The sequence below is a fragment of the Somniosus microcephalus genome, chromosome 9 (assembly GCF_052327205.1).
Source record: "Somniosus microcephalus isolate GS21.2 chromosome 9, FLI_Smic_1.0, whole genome shotgun sequence".
In the NCBI taxonomy this organism is placed as follows: Eukaryota; Metazoa; Chordata; class Chondrichthyes; order Squaliformes; family Somniosidae; genus Somniosus; species Somniosus microcephalus.
The window spans coordinates 126,111,515-126,132,864 of NC_140995.1; the positions used below are offsets into that span (position 1 = coordinate 126,111,515).

At 49.0% G+C, this 21,350-nt stretch overlaps 1 pseudogene; it reads right to left on the reverse strand.

Annotated features, from left to right (window-relative positions):
- Positions 1 to 3,450: 3,450 nt before the first annotated feature.
- On the reverse strand, positions 3,451 to 5,761 carry LOC147112668 (uncharacterized; annotated as a pseudogene).
- Positions 5,762 to 21,350: the final 15,589 nt, after the last annotated feature.

Below are 21,350 nucleotides of genomic sequence, written 5' to 3' on the forward strand. Positions count from 1 at the left end.
GTGATGCTTCTCCATATGGTATCGGGGCAGTGCTCTCACATAAGTTGCCAAATGGCTTGGAAAGGCCAGTCGCGTTCGCATCCAAATCATTGACCTCCGCTGAGCGCAACTATGCTCAGATAGATAGGGAGGCTCTCAGCCTCGTGTGGGGAGTTAAGAAATTTAACCATTACCTGCAAGGCCAAAGGTTTACGCTGCTGACAGATCACCAGCCGTTGGTTTCCATCTTTAACCCTAAGAAGGGTGTTCCGGTGATGACGGCGCAGAGGCTTCAGAGATGGTCCCTTTTCCTAGGGGCACATCAATATGATATCGAATTCAAAGGTACAAAGCAACATGGTAATGCTGATGGGCTGTCGCGCCTGCCACTACCTACAGCGGAAGAGGCACCGGCAGTTGACCCTGTCGAGATATTTCACTCGACCATCATCGAATGCCTACCAGTCACCAATGCGAGTATTGAGAGAGAGACCAGAAACGACCCGACACTGTCTCGGGTCTACGATTTGATAGTGAAGGGATGGCCAACACATGGCGAACCACTGTTACCGGCATTCTCAGCCAGACGAGAGCAGCTGTCCGTCTGTCAAGAAACATTGATGTATGGAACAAGGGTGATTATTCCTCCTAAATTAAGGGAGAGAGTTCTGAAGGAACTGCATGAAGGTCATCTGGGGGGAGTCAAAATGAAAGGCCTTGCTAGGGCTTATGTGTGGTGGCCAGGTATCGACAAACAAATAGAGGATCTGACTAAAAGCTGCTCAGGGTGCCAAAAAGTTCAAAATGCACCTCCAATTGCACCGCTGCATCCGTGGGAATGGCCTTCAACCCCATGGCAACGTGTGCATATCGACTTTGCAGGTCCATTCATGGATTCCATGTTTTTGATAGCGGTAGACGCACATTCTAAATGGCCAGAAGTGATTAAGATGTCGACCACTACCTCTGAAAAGACGATCGCAGTTCTAAGAACCATATTTGCAAGGAATGGGCTGCCGGAACAAATATGTTCAGACAACGGACCACAGTTCGTGTCAGAAGAATTCCAGAAATTCATGAAGAATGGGGTGAAACACTATACATCTGCCCCATATCACCCGGCTACAAATGGGTTGGCCGAGAGATTTGTACAAACGTTCAAAAAGGCGATAAAGGCCATGAGCGAAGACCATATTCCACTACAACACAAGGTGGACAATTTCCTGATGGCATATCGAAACGCCACGCATGCAGTGACAAATCAAAGCCCTGCCATAATGTTCTATAACAGGAGGTTGCGGTCCCGATTGGATTTGTTAAAACCCAATGTGCGTAGGGAAGTCGAAAACAAACAATTCCAGCACGTAAATAACAAGGGCACTCGGAGTTTCGAAATAGGACAACCAGTGTTGGCCAGGGACTATAGGAATGATAAATGGCAATCCGGAACAATTCGTGCCCGACAAGGACCCTTGATGTACACGGTAGACGTTGGTGAGAACGTAATACGACGTCATGCTGACCAACTTGTGGAATCGAGAACAAGGGTCGACCCCATGTCTACGGCAGAGACACCAGTTGAAGAAGTTATTGAGCCTGTAGCATCTACCTCAGACTCGAACGTACATGATGATGTTCAAGCCATAAGAGAGCAAATGGATGAGTCACCCCAGCAACGAGAACCAGAGACCCCTGAAAGGCGTTATCCGGCCCGGATCAGGAGGCCTCCTCAGAGACTGAATCTTTGAACAGTTGTGTATGAAAGTTGTATATATGTTATCCATGTTATGTTTAAATTGGGGTGTACACTGTTAAGCTAAAAGGGGAGGAATTGTAGTGTATGTAACCTGTACCACCTTAAGAGACTACCTTAAGGTGATGAACTACTTTCTGATGGCTCCTGTATATTGTAGTACTGGTGGTGACCACACCGGTATATAAACCCTGTGGAGCAGTTTGTATTTCAGTTCAGCCCTGACCCTCAATTACTAAAGACCTGTTTAAGTATTCTGTTGTCTGTGTCCAGTTATTCAGCATAACTACATTTGGAAAACACAGACTCAACAGTTAAGTTTAATCTGTAAATATGGAAAATAAGTTCATATCTTTGGTCTGTGTTACAGAATTCTATAGTAGAATTTGGAAACATAAAATGGGTTCTATTTGTGAAATGTATATGAAGAGTTGTGTATACCATGCAAGCCATATACAATGACTATTTGCTATGATTAACTTCTTCAATATGGAGGGAGAAGTGTAATAGAGCCACCTGGTGGACTACTGATGCATATAATAATAAAGCCATGTGCAGTACAGTTCTTACCGGAAGCCATGTTGTGCTGTTGTGTATATATATGCTGTGTCCTAAGATATCACAAGTACCTCATTAGACACCGCTTCCAATAAATGTTAAATCACATGGCATTTGCACAGCACAACCACATCATTACATCCAGCTCATAGCCCCTATCACCGGGCAATGGTCAAGTGAGAAACATCACAAAATGTGGATCATCAAATGAATAATTTAATATCGAACACAACTCTCTGTTATTAAACACAACTATTCTTAAAGAAACACAATGGGCAGGATTTTCATTGTGCCGTAGAGTTGGGATTGGAGGCATGCGGGGGGTTAAAATCCCGAAATCGGGGGTCCCAACACCATCCCGCCCCCAACCCGCCTCCATGCCAGTTTCAAAGGACTGCGACCCGCCTACCCGAGGCGGGAAGGGATTAGTGCCAATTAACTGCCTGTTAACAGGTAGTTAACAGGCAGTTTTTAGCCTAATCCTATTTTGAAGGTTGAAGTGTGGGATTCCTGATGGCTCCAAACCACGCCAAGTTAGAGAAGTCGGGCCGTCGGGTTGAAGGACTTGGAGGGGTCGAGATGTCGGTGTTCAGGTGAGTGGTGTGTGCATGAGTGCAAAGGTAAGTGTGTTTGGTGTGTCTAAAGTGATTAAAGAAGTGTAAATTACCTTTTCTTACCTTTTCAGCCTTCCTTCCTTTTGGTCCCGGGAGTCCGTCATCTCACTGTCACAGAAAGCAGAATGGCTGCGAACTGTCAAAAGTGACAGCCTGCAGCTTTCTGTGCAGGAGAGATTTCTAACTGACTCTGTGGAGAAGTAAGACTGTCAGTGTTTTGACAGCTTCAAACAGCTGTGAAACACTGATATTTCATCTGTCAAAATCTCTTGACAGATGAAATTTCAGTCTGTGACATCACCTGTTGCCGGGTGGTCCTTAATTGGCCTGCTGAGCCCGCTGGGCGGGCTCAATAAGGTCAATCAAGTTAAAATCGCGTGGATTGGCTGCATCTCGATGGAGGCGGGACTACAACCCCGAAAGTTGTAGTTCCGCCTCCAACCCGACTCCTCAATGAAAATCCAGCCCAATATATTTACAAACACATCAAATTATTAACACACACTACCCCCATTTGCTAATAAAGTATTCTTTACTCCCCCTTTTTCAATGATTTCCCTCCCCTTTGGAGACCCCCCTCAGAACCCTACTGCTCCTCTGTAATGTGGCCCCAGTGGCTGCAGCAAGGCTGGTGGAAGGCTGCAGAGTCTGGGAGCCAGAGACTGCAGATGACTTTGCAGGATGCCCTCAACCAGCTCTGGGCCTGGAAGGCCCGGTTGCAGACTGCACCACCTCAGCATGGGCAGCGGCAGTCTGGGATGGCTGGGTTACAGGCTGCGACAAGTGCAATGGTGGAGTAGCAGTGGTGGGAGCAGGAATGTTGTCATCCTGAGAGAGGACAGAACCTTCCTGCTTGACCGACACACTGCCACTCCCCTGGGGCAGAACCTTAGCATCCAGAGCAATTTGCTCGAGCACTAATTGCTGGCCCGCTGCAGCACTGTGAGATCCCCGGTGAACCGTGGGTGACCCAGCTAAGATGGCAGCAGTCAGCACTTGCGTGACATCAATCTGAGACTGCATGAGAGCAGTCTGAGATTGCATGCCATCAACCACTGACTCCATTACAGCAGTAAGCCGTTGCGTTGCTTCGGCCTGTGCTGCAATAGCTGCTGCCACCTCACCCATGACATGTGGCATGAGATCTGGGTCCCCATGGTCCCTCTGTGAATCGACTATCCTTAGCAAACTGCCAAGGATGGGATCGATGGTGTGCACAGAGCTGAGAGCAATGCTGTAGGCAGACTCCTCCACACTCCTTGCCAGTGCATCCATGCTCTTGGGCATCCTTGCCATTGCACCCAAGAGCTCAGTGTGCATGCCCATCGCCCGTCTGTTCATTGCCTTCACTTTGAGGTCTGCATCTGAGTCCTGTGCAGTAGAATTCGCGCACGAACTCACCCTCTGGGGAGATGGCCCCCGAGCTTCCCTTTCCCCCTGGCCTTGCTGCAACCCGCTGGGTCCCGGAGGTTCATCCACATCAGACCCATGTACTAGGCTCCCCTCCAGCAACCGCGTCGCCCCATTATCAGACCTCTCGCCCTCGGGAGACACAGACAGTGAGGCTCTGGCTTGTTTTTCCTCCTCCTCTCCTGCGTCGTTGCCACTGGAAGGCTGAGGGGCAGGCTGGTCATGTGGTGGCTGATTATCTGAAAGCATAAAGGCACAAGAGTGGGGTTAAGGTCAGGGGAGGAGGGCAGGAAGGGAGCAAAGAATGGAGACAGTATACTTAGATGGAAAGTGGGAAAGGCTTGTGGTGTGAGGGGGAAGTGGTATGAGAGAAAAGGGAGAGGTGATGAACATACCGTTGTTGTCCCCAAGGAGGTCGATGTCTCCGATGACCACACCGCCTATGACCTGGGCAGCAATGATGTGGCCCACTCGCTCCTCCAGGTCTGTAACGGGGTGTAGGTCCACCTCACCTCCTCCCATTCGTACCTGCTCCCTCCTGTTGTGAGCAAACTTGGCCTGCAAGAAAAAGGAAAGCGTGTGAGTGAATGTGGCATATGTGCCTACCATAGTTGAATGGTTGTTAATATATGCAAGGCGTGAGATGTGCATGTCACTTTTAGTAGGTGGGCAGAGTTGGGGTGTGAGTGTTGGGGATGTGGCGGTTTATACAGTGTGTGCACAGAGTGAGGTTCAGATGTTGGCATGTAGAGGTTTTTGAAGCATGTACTCACCCTGACCACCCGAGTGAGGTCGTTGAATTTCTTCCGGCACTGGGTGGGAGTTCTGGGGACCACACTTCTGGCCGACACCTCCTTGGCGATCTCCCTCCACATCCTCCTAAAGGCCTGTGGCAATGGCCTCCTGCCAGTGTCCGGGAAGAACAAAGCTGCGACCAAAGCTTCCAAGGCGTGGTTGCTGAACCAGCTTTCTCTCTCTCTCTGGGCCTCTGATCAGCTATGACTTCTTGGAGTGAAGGCTTGCAGGTCCTCGCAGGCCCAGTTCACAAGCAGCAATGACCAGAGTGAGGCTGTGCAGTATGATTGAACCTCCCCTTTAAGAACTGGAAGGCGCCAGTCTGTCTGAGGACTCTCTAACTGACAGTGCCAGAACTTGATTAGCGCTTTGAAGGTAACGCCCCACTCTGCGACGTTAGCGCCCTAAGAGAAGTATGTAGTGCTTGAATTAGCGCTCCACTTCCCTCTTGGGGTGCTAAAACTCAATTTTGCGTTCGCCAGCGCTAATTAGCACTGGGGGCTAAAGTTAATGCCCAGGCGATACAGCGAAACTATTTCCTCAGCTTGTTGGATTCTCCTACCCTACCCAAACCATCTCCAACAAGGAGCCAAGTGACTCCTCAAAACATTCCTGCTGCTTTACCAATTTCACTTTCAGTTAATGTCTGCATCTTCATGCAACTCGGAAGGGGCAGTCAGTATGCAAGAGGTGGCCCACCTTGAGCCACTTTCACTGGTACCCTACCATTATATCATCTGTGCTCTGTGTTCCATCTTAATTTCTCTTCACCATCACTACATACAGCGTGTGCACCCATGCTGTTTGGTGTGAATGTGGATGTGGGTAGTTGGTGTTGTAGCAACTGTAGCTTTTCTCCTTCTGTTGGAGGGTGACTATTATCTTCTTACGCTGAAGAAATTATAAGTAGATACATACGCTAATATATATGGGTACCGCATTATCATTACATGTTCTCATGCATTATCACTGTGTATGGACATGTTGATGTGGCACGGAGTACAAATTGTAGAATAGCTGAACAATATGGTACATGCCATGCCTGTCATATGTGTCAGCTTGACTCAGTTGGTAACAATTTTACCTACGACTCAGCAGGTTATTGATTTAAATCAAATTCTAAGATTTAAGCATATAATTAGTCTTAACACTTCAGTGCTTAACTGAGGGAATGCTGTATTGTTAAAAACGCTGTCCTACAGATAAGATAAAATGTTAAACTGAGGCCTTGTGTCCTGTAGATTATTATGAACCCATGCCACTATTCGAAGACCAGTAAAGTGTCCCAGTCTACATTTCTCCCCCCCGACAAACATCATTAAAATACAGATCAATTGGCCATTTATTCTTTTTCTAACTGCGGGACTTTGCTGTGTGCAAAATGGCTTCTGCATTTTGAAGTAATTCACTGGCCGTATTTTCCGATCCCTACGGGTGTGTACGAGTTACATAGAAACATAGAAGATAGGAGCAGGAGTAAGCCATTCGGCCCTTCGAGCCTGCTCCGCCATTCAATGAGATCATGGCTGATCATTCAATTCAGTACCCTGTCCCTGCCTTCTCCCCATATCCCTTGATCCCTTTAGCCTCAAGAAATATATCCAACTCTTTCTTGAATATATTTAATGAACTGGCCTCCACCGCCCTCTGTGGCAGAGAATTCCACAGGTTCACCACTCTCTGGGTGAAGAAATTCCTCCTCATTTCAGTCCTAAATGGCTTACCCCTTATCCTTAAACTATGACCCCTGGTTCTGGACTCCCCAGCCATCCGAAACATCCTTCCTGCATCTAGTCTGTCCAGACCTGACAGAATTTTATAGGTTTCGATGAGATCGCCTCTCAATCTTCTAAACTCCAGTGAGTATAAGCCCAATCGACACAATCTTTCCTCATACGTCATTCCTGCCATCCCAGGTATCAGCCTGGTGAATCTTCGCTGCACTCTCTCCATGGCAAGAACGTCCTTCCTCAGGTAAGGTGACCAAAACTGCACACAATACTCAATGTGCGGTCTCACCAAGGCCCTGTACAACTGTAGCAAGACATCCTTGTTCCTGTACTCGAACCCTCTCGCTACGAAGGCCAACATACCATTTGCCTTCTTAACCGCCTGCTGCACCTGCATGCTTACCTTCAGCGACTGGTGCACAATAACACCCAGGTCTCTTTGCATTTCCCTTCTCCCAATCTATTGCCATTCAAATAATAATCTGCCTTCATGTTTTTGCCACCAAAGTGGATAACCTCACATTTATCCACATTATAGTGCATTTGCCATGTTTCTGCCCAATCACCCAACCTGTCCAAATCGTACTGGAATTTCCCGACATCCTCCTCACAGCTTACCCTTGTGGTAAACCACTGTTATACCTGCCTGTGTGGGTGTTTGTATTCCACTGTGTACATGTCTGTACATGCCTCGGCTGACTCCTCCCACGAGTCCAGGTATAAAGGTGACTGCTCCACAGTCCCTCTGTATTCTGGACTGGTCAACCACTCGAGGCACACCTTCATTCTCTTGTTAATAAAAGCCTGTTAGTTACTCGCTTAACCTCAGTCTTTTGAGTAATTGACAGTGCATCAATTTTATTAACAAGATTTTTTTATAATGGAGAAGATCCTCACACCAGCATGCCTGGACTTAGACCATCGGGAGGCGGACGCATCCACCAAGTTTGCTCACTGGCTTAGGTGCTTTGAAAGATTACTGATCGCCTCCACTGCAACGGTCAAATCGGATGAGGACAAACTGGATGTCCTGACCTCCAAAGTGAACCACCGAGCGTACTCGGTCATCCAGGACGCGACCTCGTACACGGCTGCTCTCAAGCTCCTCAAGGACCAGTACACGCGCCCAGTGAATGAGGTGTACGCCAGGCACCTCCTGGGGAGTCGTAAACAACAACCTGGGGAATCGACCGAGGAATACCTTCAGGCACTGTCTGTGCTTGGCCGGGCCTGTGATTGTAAGGATGTAAAGGCCGCCGTGTACACAGAGGAACTTATCCGGGACGCTTTTGTAGCGGGCCACAGGTCCAATTACACCCGACAGCGACTGTTGGAGCAGAGTGACCTCGACCTCAACAAGGCCTCTGAACTCGCACTATCATTGGACGCAGCCTACCGGGGCATGGATGCCTACTCCTCTGCACCGTGGACGCCGCGGGGAACGACAGCCTGGGACACGGTAAGACCATCTCATAGCGCCGTGCCACCCCAGCCACATCCCAGCAACGGCCAAACTACCGCAACAGTGTCCCAAGGCCAGAAATGCTAATTCTGTGGCCAGGCCAAACACCCCAGAGCACGCTGCCCGGCGAAAAATGCGATCTGCTCGGGCTGCGGGAAGAAGGGACACTACGGCAGCGTCTGCAGGGCCAAAGCCACCCCGAACCACAGCAGCGCCGCGTGTGGGCCGTGCGGGCCGCCATCTTGGGCCTCCCCAGCCATGTGCGAACCACCGGAACAGCAGCCATTTTGGACGCCTCCAGCCACATGGGGATCATGGACGCCGCCATCTTGGATGCCAGCCGGGACGCAGCAGGCCCCCAACACCGCCTCATCTGATACCCGCAGCGACGCACCGACCCCTACGCTGGCCTCCGTTACGCTGGACCAAGCGAGACCGCACCAACTGGCCCAGTCCACAATGGACATTAAGGTAAATGGTCACGAAACAACCTGCCTTTTTGACTCTGGGAGCACGGAGAGCTTCATCCACCCCGACACGGTGCGGCGTTGCTCCCTCCCAGTCCTGCCTGCGCACCAGCGGATTTCTATGGCCTCCGAGTCCCAGTCGGCGGACATTGGCGGCTACTGCGTGGTGACACTCTTAGTAGACGGGACTGTGTACGATAATTTTAAACTTCTGGTCCTGCCCCACCTCTGCGCTGCCGTTCTACTGGGGTTAGATTTTCAGTGCCACCTTAAAAGTGTTACGATGGCGTACGGTGGACCCTTCCCCCCACTCACAGTCCGCAGCCAGCAGCTTCCAAATTGCCCGCCGCGCACCAGGTGCAACCTCTCCACACTCAAAGTCACCCCCCCCCCACTGTTTGCTAACCTCACCCCCGACTGTAAGCCCATCGCCACAAAGAGCAGGCGATACAGTGCCGGGGACAGGGTTTTCATTAAAACCGAAGTGGAGCGGCTCCTGAAGGAGAGGATTATTGAGGGCAGCACCAGCCCCTGGCGAGCCCAGGTTGTGGTCGTTAAGACCGGCGAGAAGCAGCGCCTGGTCATCGACTACAGCCAGACAATAAATCGCTACACCCTGCTGGACGCTTACCCACTCCCCCGCATAGCTGATATGGTCAACCAGATCGCGCAGTACCACGTCTTCTCAACCATTGACCTGAAATCAGCGTACCACCAGCTCCCTATCCGCCCTGAGGACCGCCAGTATACTGCCTTTGAGGCAAACGGCCGCCTCTATCACTTCCTTAGGGTTCCCTTTGGCGTCACCAATGGGGTCTCCGTCTTCCAAAGGGAGATGGACTGGATGGTCGATCAAAATGCGTTGCAGGCCACTTTCCCATATCTGGACAATGTGACCATCTGCGGCCATGACTTGCAGGACCATGACGCAAACCTCGAAAAATTCCTCTGCACCGCCCAACTCCTGAAGCTGACGTATAACAAGGAGAAGTGCATATTCCGCACAACCCACCTCGCCATCCTTGGCTGTGTTGTGGAACACGGAGTCATCGGTCCCGACCCCGACCGGATGCGTCCCCTTATGGAACTCCCACTGCCCCACTGCCTCAAGGCCCTGAAGAGGTGCCTAGGGTTTTTCTCCTATTACGCCCAGTGGGTCCCCTGCTATGCGGACAAGGCCCGTCCGCTGATCAAGTCCACCTCTTTTCCCTTGACGGCAGAGGCCCGCTTAGCCTTCCACCGTATCAAGGAAGACATTTCCAAAGCCACCATGCACGCAGTGGACGAATCCATCCCCTTCCAGGTGGAAAGCGACGCGTCCGACTTTGCCCTGGCCGCTACCCTCAATCAGGCGGGGAGACCCGTGGCCTTCTTTTCACGAACCCTCCAGGGCCCGGAGACCAGACACTCCGCCGTTGAGAAGGAGGCCCAGGCTATTGTGGAGGCTGTGTGTCATTGGAGGCACTACCTGGCCGGAAAACGATTTACCCTGCTCACTGACCAGCGTTCAGTTGCGTTTATGTTTAACAACAAACAGAGGGGCAAAATCAAAAACGACAAGATCTTGAGGTGGAGAATCGAACTTTCCACCTACAATTACGAGATCTTGTACCGGCCCGGGTAGCTCAATGAACCCCCCGATGCTCTATCGCGTGGCACCTGCGCCAGCGCGCAGATCGATAGACTGCGGGCCCTCCACAATGACCTCTGCCACCCGGGGGTCACCAGGTTCTTCCACTTCATCAAGGCCCGCAACCTGCCTTACTCCATTGAGGAGGTCAGGACCATGACCAGGAACTGCCAAGTCTGCGCTGAGTGCAAACCGCACTTTTATAGACCAGACAGGGCCCACCTGATAAAAGCCACTCGCCCCTTCGAGCGCCTGAGCGTTGATTTTAAAGGGCCTCTCCCCTCCTCCGACCGCAATGTGTACTTCCTATTATTGATGAGTACTCCCGTTTCCCGTTCGCCATCCCTTGCCCGGACATGACCAGTGCCACGGTCATTAAATGTCTGAACGACCTCTTCACCCTGTTCGGTTTCCCCAGCTATATCCATAGCGACCGGGGCTCATCGTTTATGAGCGACGAACTCCGTCAGTACCTGCTAACTAGGGGTATTGCCACAAGCAGGACCACCAGTTACAACCCCCGGGGGAACGGACAGGTGGAAAGAGAAAATGCGACAGTTTGGAAGGCCGCCCTGCTAGCCTTAAAGTCTAGGGGCCCTCCAACCTCCCGCTGGCAGGATGTGCTCCCCGATGCGCTCCACTCTATTCGGTCACTGCTCTGCACTGCCACTAACGCCACCCCTCATGAGAAAATGTTTGTCTTCCCAAGGAAGTCCACATCAGGGACATCGCTACCGCCATGGCTGACGTCCCCAGGGCCGGTCCTGCTGAGAAGACACGTGAGGACCCATAAAATGGATCCCCTGGTCGAGAGGGTCAACCTCCTCCACGCCAACCCCCAGTATGCTTACATTGCGTACCCGGACGGGCGGGAGGACACAGTCTCCATACGAGACCTCGCACCCTCGGGAGCCCCAGTAACCCACTACCCACTACCACCACCCCTCACGATCCAATATCCAACCTCAGCAGACGGCACGCCTGGGCCCCACGACCCGCTCGACACCCACGAGGACTACACACCAGTGCCCCAGCCTACGCGGGACTCGACGCCGGAAGCTTCACTACCCCTGCCGTCGCCACGTCGATCACAGCGGCAGACAAGTCCTCCGGAGAGACTCCAATACACAAGCTTTTAATACACTTCACCCCGCCGGACTCATTTTTAAACAAGGGGTGAATGTGGTAAACCACTGTTATACCTGCCTGTGTGGGTGTTTGTATTCCACTGTGTACATGTCTGTACATGCCTCGGCTGACTCCTCCCACGAGTCCAGGTATAAAGGTGACTGCTCCACAGTCCCTCTGTATTCTGGACTGGTCGACCACTCGAGGCACACCTTCATTCTCTTGTTAATAAAAGCCTGTTAGTTACTCGCTTAACCTCAGTCTTTTGAGTAATTGATAGCGCATCAACCCTCCCACCCAGCTTTGTGTCGTCTGCAAATTTGGAGATATTACATCCAATTCCCTCGTCCAGATCATTAATATATATTGTGAACAGCTGGGGTCCTAGGATCGATCCTTGCGGTACCCCACTAGTCACTGCCTGCCACTCGGAAAACGACCCGTTTATTCCAACTCTTTGCTTTCTGTCCGCCAACCAGTTCTCTATCCAAGTCAATACCTAGCCCCCAATCCCATGTGCCTTAATTTTGCATGCTAATCTCTTATGTGGGACCTTATCGAAAGCCTTCTGAAAGTCCAAATACACCACATCCACTGATTCTCCCTTATCTATTTTACCAGTTACATCCTCAAAAAATTCCAGTAGATTAGTCAAGCACGATTTACCTTTTGTAAATCCATGTTGACTTTGTCCGATCCTGTCACTGCTTTCCAAGTGCTCTGCTATTACATCTTTTATAATAGACTCTAGCATTTTCCCCACTACCAATGTCAGGCTTACCGGTCTATAATTCCCCGCTTTTTCTCTACCACCTTTTTTGAATAGTGGGGTAACATTAGCTACCCTCCAATCCATGGGTACCGTTCCAGTGTCTATTGAGTTCTGGAAGATGACCAGCAATGCATCTACTATCTCTAGGGCCACTTCCTTAAGTACCCTGGGATGTAGACCATCAGGCCCTGGGGATTTATCGGCCTTCAGTCCCATCAATTTTCCTAACACCATTTCCCTACAAATGCTGATTTCTTTCAGTTCCTCCCTTTCATCAGACCCTATGTTCCCCAGCATCTCTGGGAGGTTATTTGTGTCCTCCTTTGTGAAGACAGAACCAAAGTATGTATTTAGTTGGTCTGCCATTTCCTTGTTTCCCATTATAATTTCCCCTGATTCTGACTGTATGGGACCTACGCTTGACTTCACCAATCTTTTTCTCTTCACATATCTATAAAAGCTTTTACAGTCAGTTTTTATGTTCCCTGCTAGCTTACTCTCATATTCTGTTTTCCCTTTCTTAATTAATCCCTTTGTCCTCCTTTGTTGACTCGTAAACTGCTCCCAATCCTCAGGATTATTGCTTTTACTAGCCAATTTATATGTCCTCTCCTTGGATCTTATGCTATCCCTAATTTCCCTTGTTAGCCACAGTTGAGCCACCTTTTTTGTTTTATTTTTATGCCAAACTGGGATGAACAAATTCTGTAGCTCATCCATTCGGTCTTTGAATGTTTGCCATTACCTATCCACTGTTAACCCTTTGAGTGCCATTCCCCAATCAATCCTACCCAACTCGCTCCTTAGACCATCGTAGTTTCCTTTATTTAAATTGAGGACCCTTGTCTCTGAGTCAACTACTTCATTCTCCATCTTAATGAAGAATTCGATCATATTATGATCGCTCTGACCCAAGGGGCCTCGTACAACAAGATTGCTAATTAATCCTTTCTCGTTACATAATACCCAGTCTAAGATGGCCTGATCTCTGGTTGGTTCCTCGACATATTGGTCCAGGAAACCATCCCATAAACACTCCAGGAATTCCTCCTCCACAGTATTGTTACTAATTTGGTTGGCCCAATCTATATGTAGATTAAAGTCACCCATGATGACTGCTGTGCCCTTATTGCACGCTTCTTTAATTTCCCTTTTAATGCCATCCCCAACCTCCGCCTTACTGTTTGGAGATCTATATACCACTCCCACTAATGTTTTTTTTCCCTTAGTATTTCTCAATTCTACCCATACAGATTCCACATCATCAGAGCTCATATCCTTCATTACAATTGTATTAATCCCTTCTTTAACCAGTAATGCTACCCCACCTCCCTTTCCTTTTTGCCTATCTTTCCTGAATATCGAATACCCCTGGATGTTGAGTTCCCAGTCTTGGCCATCCTTGAGCCACGTTTCCGTAATCCCAACCAAATCATATTCGTTTACCTCTATTTGCGTAGCCAATTCGTCCACCTTATTACAAATGCTCCTCGCATTAAGACACAAAGCCTTCAGGCTTGTTTTTTTAATGCTCTTAGACCTATTAGAATTATTATTTACTGTGGCCACGTTTGATTTAAACCGTTGATTTCTCTGACTGCCACTTTTGTTTTTCTCCTTCCTATCTTTTGCTTTTATCCCTGTTTTCCTTTCCTCTCTCTCCCTGCTCAGGTTCCCAACCCCCTGCCATTTTAGTTTAAACCCCCCCGAACAGCACTAGCAAACACTCCCCCTAGGACATCGGTCCCGGCCCTGCCCAGGTGCAAACCGTCCCGTTTGTACTGGTCCCACCTCTCCCAGAACCGGTTCCAATGTCCAAGGAATTTGAATCCCTCCTCCTTGCACCATTCCTCTAGCCACGTATTCATTTGAAATATCCTTCTATTTCTACTCTGACTAGCACGTGGCACTGGTAGCAACCCTGAGATTACTACCTTTGAGGTCCTATTTTTTAATTTACCTCCTAACTCCCTATATTCTGCTTTTAGGACCTCATCCCGTTTTTTACCTATATCGTTGGCGCCTATGTGCACCACGACAACTGGCTGTTCGCCCTCCCCCTCCAAAATGTTCTGCAGCCGCTCCGAGACGTCCTTGACCCTTGCACCAGGGAGGCAACACACCATCCTGGCGTCTCGATTGCGGCCGCAAAAACGCCTATCTATTCCCCTTACAATTGAGTCCCCTATCACTATAGCTCTTCCATTCTTTTTCCTCCCAGCTTGTGCAGCAGAGCCACCCATGGTGCCAGGAAGTTGGCTGCTGCTGCCTTCCCCTGATGAGTCATCCCCCCCAACAGTATTCAAAGTGGTATATCTGTTGGAGCGGGGGATGGCCGCAGGGGATTCCTGCACTACCTGCCTGCGCCTCTTACTCTGCCTGCTGGTCACCCATTCCCTTCCTGCCTGTACACCCTTTACCTGCGGTGTGACCAACTCGCTAAATGTGATATTCACAACGTACTCAGCATCGCGAATGCTCCAAAATGAATCCATCCGCAGCTCCAGTGCTGCAATGCGGTCTGTCAGTAGCTGCAGCTGGACACACTTCCCGCACACATGGTCGTCAGGGATGTAGGAAGCGTCCCTGATTTCCCACATAGAGCAGGAGGAGCACACTGCGGGGCTAGGCTGTCCTGCCATGACTTACCCTTCAACTAATTAATTAAAATTAAATGAATCCCACCAATTTCACTACAATTAAATGATATATTTAAGGGCCCTGGTTTACAAACTGTCCCCGCTACACCACAGAGACCTTAAAAACTATAAACCACAGACCTAAAGTTTGAAAACGAGAGAAATACTCCAACCAACCACCTACCTGTTTTGTGGTGACGTCACACCTCGAATACTTTTTACCTCTCTCCTTCCCTGAGATTGGAGATTGGTATGCCTAACTGAGCCTCTGGGGCCTTTTGTAGTCGCTCTGCCGCTCTGCTCCGCCTGCCGCCGCTGCCGATGCCGCACTGAGGCCTAACTGAGCCTCTGGGGCCTTTTGTAGTCGCTCTGCCGCTCTGCTCCGCCTGCCGCCGCTGCCGATGCCGCACTGAGGCCTAACTGAGCCTCTGGGGCCTTTTGTAGTCGCTCTGCCGCTCTGCTCCGCCTGCCGCCGCTGCCGATGCCGCACTGAGGCCTAACTGAGCCTCTGGGGCCTTTTGTAGTCGCTCTGCCGCTCTGCTCCGCCTGCCGCCGCTGCCGATGCCGCACTGAGGCCTACCTGAGCCTCTGGGGCCTTTTGTAGTCGCTCTGCCGCTCTGCTCCGCCTGCCGCCCTGCTCCGCCTGCCGCCGCTGCCGATGCCGCACTGAGGCCTACCTGAGCCTCTGGGGCCTTTTGTAGTCGCTCTGCCGCTCTGCTCCGCCTGCCGCCGCTGCCGATGCCGCACTGAGGCCTACCTGAGCCTCTGGGGCCTTTTGTAGTTGCTCTGCCGCTCTGCTCTGCCTGCCGCCGCTGCCGATGCCGCACTTGTTGTGTACACACCCGTAGGGACCTCGCAAGTGCTGGTTTCAGGCATGCGAAACGCATGCGCTGAAAACTAGCACTTCCGATCTGTCAAGAGGACGCCTGCCCGGGAGAAGGGCCTCTGCGGGGAGAGAGTTCCACTTTTCTGCAGAACCTCTGCCCGCAGATATCCCTTAAAAATCTTACACCTGGTAAAAGCAGGCATAAGGCCTGCTTTTACCAGCATAAGAGTTTAAAAAAGTAAAAAAAATATATTTTTCCACTCATTTATAATTTAAAAATACTTTAAAAAAAGGTAAGCTTATTTTTAGCCCCGTAAAAAAACATTAATTTTTTCAAAAAATTAAATTTTTGTTTAAAATATTTAATTTAATGTAATTTTAACTAAGTTTAAAAATGTGATTTAAAAAAAAATTATTTAATGTTTTGATGTATTTTTGGAGTGATCCCCATTCATACTTTTGACAGGTCTAAGCTGTGAAAAGTATGGAGGGAGATTCCCTTCTTTCATTGGTTCTCCATGGCCCACGTGATCCCAGGGACGCTTGTGAACCGCATGCGCCCCTGGGATACCTGGGCCCTGCGCATTTCGTAGCGCAGAGGCCCAGGAGCGGAAATGGCCGGGCCTCTGGAGCCCTCAGGTAAGGGCGTAGATTTTTTCCAGATCGGAGGCCTCCTCACGCAGGAAGCCTCCAATCGGAAAATACGGCCCATTGTATGTGAAATGCTTAGAAATGTGATAAGGCATTGAGCGACGCAAAGTTTTCTTTTCCTCTAATCTTGAGGTAGCCCAGTCCATCCAAATTCTCTGTTCCATGCAAAACAGATCAGTTGTATTCTCCTTCAATGACGTTTGGGATTTGTCCAGCGGTGCTCTACCCTATTGTACTTTTCATACCCTATTGTTTCCTACTTTTGCCATTAAACATTACAGCAGTGGAGATTGACACAGGAGGGTAATTTGGTGCATAAGAAATCCATTCCTACCTTCTCTCTCCTATTATGGCATATTTACATAATTTGGATAACCATGATGTTCAGCCCCTGAATATCCATGGGGTGTGGAGCATACTCATGTAAGTGTCTGGATCCGCGTGCTCATGACCTTTGCTGATGACCCCATGAGTTCAAGGGTAGCACCTGAGAGTAGCAGGCCTTTGGCTGTATGGAGGCACATCTAGGGTGCTCACATACTGAAGAGACAAGAAATGCCAGCTGAATCTTGTCAGGCTAGGGAATGCTGTAGGAGGGAAGAGGGTCCTCCAGTGATGCTTGTGTCAGGGGGCACTTGTAATATATTAAAAAAATTCTGCCCCACATCTTTGATAGTCTAGGCCCCAATCCCAGCATGGAACCTGAGATGTGTCCCACATATGCATCTATCATTGAGGTATGCCTCATCTGACCAGGCATACCTGTGCTGTCCCTATGCCAGGCCTGACTGAGAACTAGGGTATGGGAAGTCCTAAATTGGGGAGTTCCCACACCCCTTTACAGGATGGCCTTGTAGGGCCAGGTTGGTGCTCCACCACCACTAGCCTATCACAGGAACTTTGTCTCATGGCTGGGACCTAGCGTATCCTGGTCCTGGCCAAGTTTGTGGCCAGAGTCCACAGAAATGACCTTAGAATTTCAGGGCTGTACTATCATATATGCAAACCTAGAAAACCAACAAAAGCTGAGTATTAGCTTCAAAAAAGCTGACAACTCAACAGCCCGGAAAAGCGAAAATAGGTTGTTACATTATTATTTATACCTTAAGTGATAGGTATCTACAACAATTCATCACTTGAACAGCAGAGATAAAACAAGTACATGAAAGCTTGAAAGGGAAATCCAAACCCTGAAGGTATAAAATTTGTGGCGCATTTCTATAGGGTCCAGGGCCAAGCCCCCCGAGGTCATCCAAAACTCGGCTGCCCGTGTCCTAACTCACACCAAGTCCCGTTCACCCATCACCCCTGTGCTCGCTGACCTACATTGGCTCCCAGATAAGCAACGTCTCAATTTCAAAATTCTCATCCTTGTTTTCAAATCCCTCCATGGCCTCACCCCTCCCTATCCCCTCCCAGCTGCAGCAGCGGCAGCGGCAGAGCGGGCCTGGGAGGAGCGGCAAGGTGGCGGCGGCGGTACCAACTCAGCACCAGCAGAATTTTCAAAGAGTGACATCAGAAGCCAAAAGTGATGTCAGCACAAGGGGAGGGAGCTGATTGAGGCCAGTGTCGGGAGCGGAGAGAGCGGCGGCACAAGGCTTACCAATCTCACAGACCAGTGGTGGCGTTCCGGAGTCACGTCACAATTCAAAAAGTGATGTGGGCAAGAGGAAGCAGCTGATTGGGTGAGTATGGCCAGATGAGTATTTATACTAATCTATAGTTTGACAGTTAAGATCAATAATTTATAAAATTTAGACGGTCTTAATTTTGGTGGTTATAGTTTCTAAGGTCCCTGTTGTGTATCGGGGAGTGCTAGTAACCAAGGGCCCTTGAGTATATCATTTAATTGTAGTGTAAATAGTGGTATTGATTTGAGTTAAATTAATTTAAATTAATTAAAGGGTAAGTCATGGCAGGACAGCTCGGCCCCATGGCATGCTCCTCCTGCGCTATGTGGGAAATCAGGGACACTTCCTCTGTCTTTGACGACCATGTGTGCGGGAAGTGTATCCAACTGCAGCTACTGACAGACTGCATTGCGGCACTGGAGCTGCGAATGGATACATACTGGAGCATTCGTGATGCTGAGGACATCGTGGATATCACGTTTAATCAGTTGGTCACACCACAGGTAAAGGCTGCACAGGCAGGAAGGGAATGGGCAGAGTAGTAGGTGCAGGCAGATAGTGCAGTGGTCCCCTGTGGCCATCCCCCTCTCAAACAGATATACCAATTTGGATATTGTTGAGGGAGATGGCTTATCGGGGAAGGCAGCAGCAGCCAGCTTCCTGGCACCGTGGGTGGTTCTGCTGCACAGGATGGGAGGAAAAAGTGCAGGAGAGCTATAGTGATAGGGGATTCTATTGTAAGGGGGATAGATAGGCATTTCTGCGGCCGCAAACGAGACTCCAGGATGGTATGTTGCCTCCCTGGTGCAAGGGTCAAGGATGATTCGGAGCGGCTGCAGGGCATTCTGGAAGGGGAGGGTGAACAGCCAGTTGTTATGGTGCATATAGGTACCAAAGATATAGGTAAAAACTGGGATGAGGTCCTAAAAGCTGAATATAGGGAGTTAGGAGGTAAATTTAAAAATAGGACCTCAAAGGTAGTAATCTCAGGGTTGCTACCAGTGCCACGTGCTAGTCAGAGTAGAAATAGAAGGATATTTCAGATGAATACGTGGCTAGAGGAATGGTGCAAGGGGGAGGGATTCAAATTCCTGGGACATTGGAACCGGTTCTGGGGGAGGTGGGACCAGTACAAACTGGATGGTTTGCACCTGGGCAGGACCGGGACTGATGTCCTAGGGGGAGTGTTTGCTAGTGCTGTTGGGGAGGGTTTAAACTAAAATGGCAGGGGGTTGGGAACCTGTGCAGGGAGACAGAGGAAAGGGAAGCAAGGATAGAAGCAAAAGACAGGAAGGAGAAAAGCAAAAGTGGCAATCAGAGAAATCAAGGATTTAAATCAAAAATGGCCATAGTAAATAATAATTCTAAAAGGTCTAACAGTGTTAAAAAACAAGCCTGAAGGCTTTGTGCCTTAATGCGAGGAGCATTCGTAATAAGGTGGATGAATTAGCTACGCAAATAGATGTAAACAGATAGGATATAATTGGGATTGCGGAGACATGGCTCCAGGGTGACCAAGGCTGGAAATTCAACATCCAGGGATATTCAATATTCAGGAAAGACAGGCAAAAAGGAAAAGGCGTTGGGGTAGCATTGCTAGTTAAAGAGGAGATTACCACAATAGTAAGGAAGGATATTAGCTCTGATGATGTGGAATCTGTATGGGTAGAGCAGAGAAATACCAAGGGGCAGAAAACATTAGTGGGAGTTGTATACAGACCCCGAAACAGTGATGCTGAGGTTGGGGATGGCATTAAATGGGAAATTAGAGATGAGTGCAATAAAGGCACAGCCGTTATCATGGGTGACTTTAATCTACATATAGATTGGGCTAACCAAATTAGTAACAAAACTGTGGAGGAGGAATTCCTGGAGTGTATACGGGATGGTTTCCTGGACCAATATGTCGAGGAACCAACCAGAGATCAGGCCATCTTAGACTGGGTATTATGTAATGAGAAAGGATTAATTAGCAATCCTGTTGTGTGAGGCCCCTTGGGGAGGAGCGATCATAATATGATAGAATTCCTCATTAAGATGGAGAGTGAAGTAGTTGACTCAGAGACTAGGGTCCTGAATTTAAATAAAGGAAACTACGATGGTATGAGGCGCATGTTGGCTAGGATGGATTGGGGAATGTTACTTAAAGGGTTGACGGTGGATAGGCAATGGCAAACATTTAAAGATCGCATGGATGGACTACAGAATTTGTGCATCCCTGTTTGGCATAAAAATAAAACAAAGAAGGTGACTCAACCATGGATAACAAGGGAAATTAGGGATAGCATAAGATCCAAGGAGAGCACATATAAATTGGCCAGAAAAAGCAGCAAACATGAGGATTGGGAGCAGTTTAGGATTCAGCAAAGGAGGACAAAGGGATTAATTAAGAGAGGGAAAACAGAGTATGAGAGTCAGCTTGCAGGGAAAATAAAAACTGACTGTAAAAGCTTCTATAGATATGTGGAGAGAAAAAGATTGGTGAAGTCAAGCGTAGGTCCCTTGCAGTCAGAATCAGGGGAATTTATAATGGGGAACAAAGAAATGGCAGACCAATTAAATACATACTTTGGTTCTGTCTTCACAAAGGAGGACACAAATAACCTCCCAGAGATGTCGGGGAACATAGGGTCTAATGAGAGGGAGGAACTGAATGAAATCAGTATTTGTAGGGAAATGGTGTTAAGGAAATTGACGGGATTGAAGGCCAATAAATCCCCAGGGCCTGATAATCTACATCCTAGGGTACTTAAGGAAGTGGCCCTAGAAATAGTAAATGCATTGCTGGTCATCTTCCAAAATTCTATAGACTCTGGAACGGTTCCCATGGACAGCTAATGTAACCCCACTATTCGAAAAAGGTGGTGGAGAGAAAACAGGGAATTATAGACCGGTAAGCCTGACATCGGTAGTGGGGAAAATGCTAGAGTCCATTATCTATATATATAAAAGGAGAGTGGTGTCTGTCCGTCTGTCTGTCTGTATGTATGTCTGTCTGTCTGTATGTCTGTCTGTCTGTCTGTCTGTCTGTCCGCTATACACTCAAACGTTATAGAGCGTACCTACACATATGTTATATCAAAAGAAAGCTGATGATCAGGGGAGTGTCATAGGTATATGTACTTTTTGGTCAGACAAAAATTGTTCAGACACTATACAAAAAACGTTCAAACATCCACTCATTAGCGGTTGACCAATCCTACCGCTCATTAACGTTGAGTGACGTGATGGTTGACCAATTGGGGGGCGTTTCATGGCGTTTGTGGGCAGGGTCTAATCCTTCAAACTGCCAAGTGGGAGCTGAG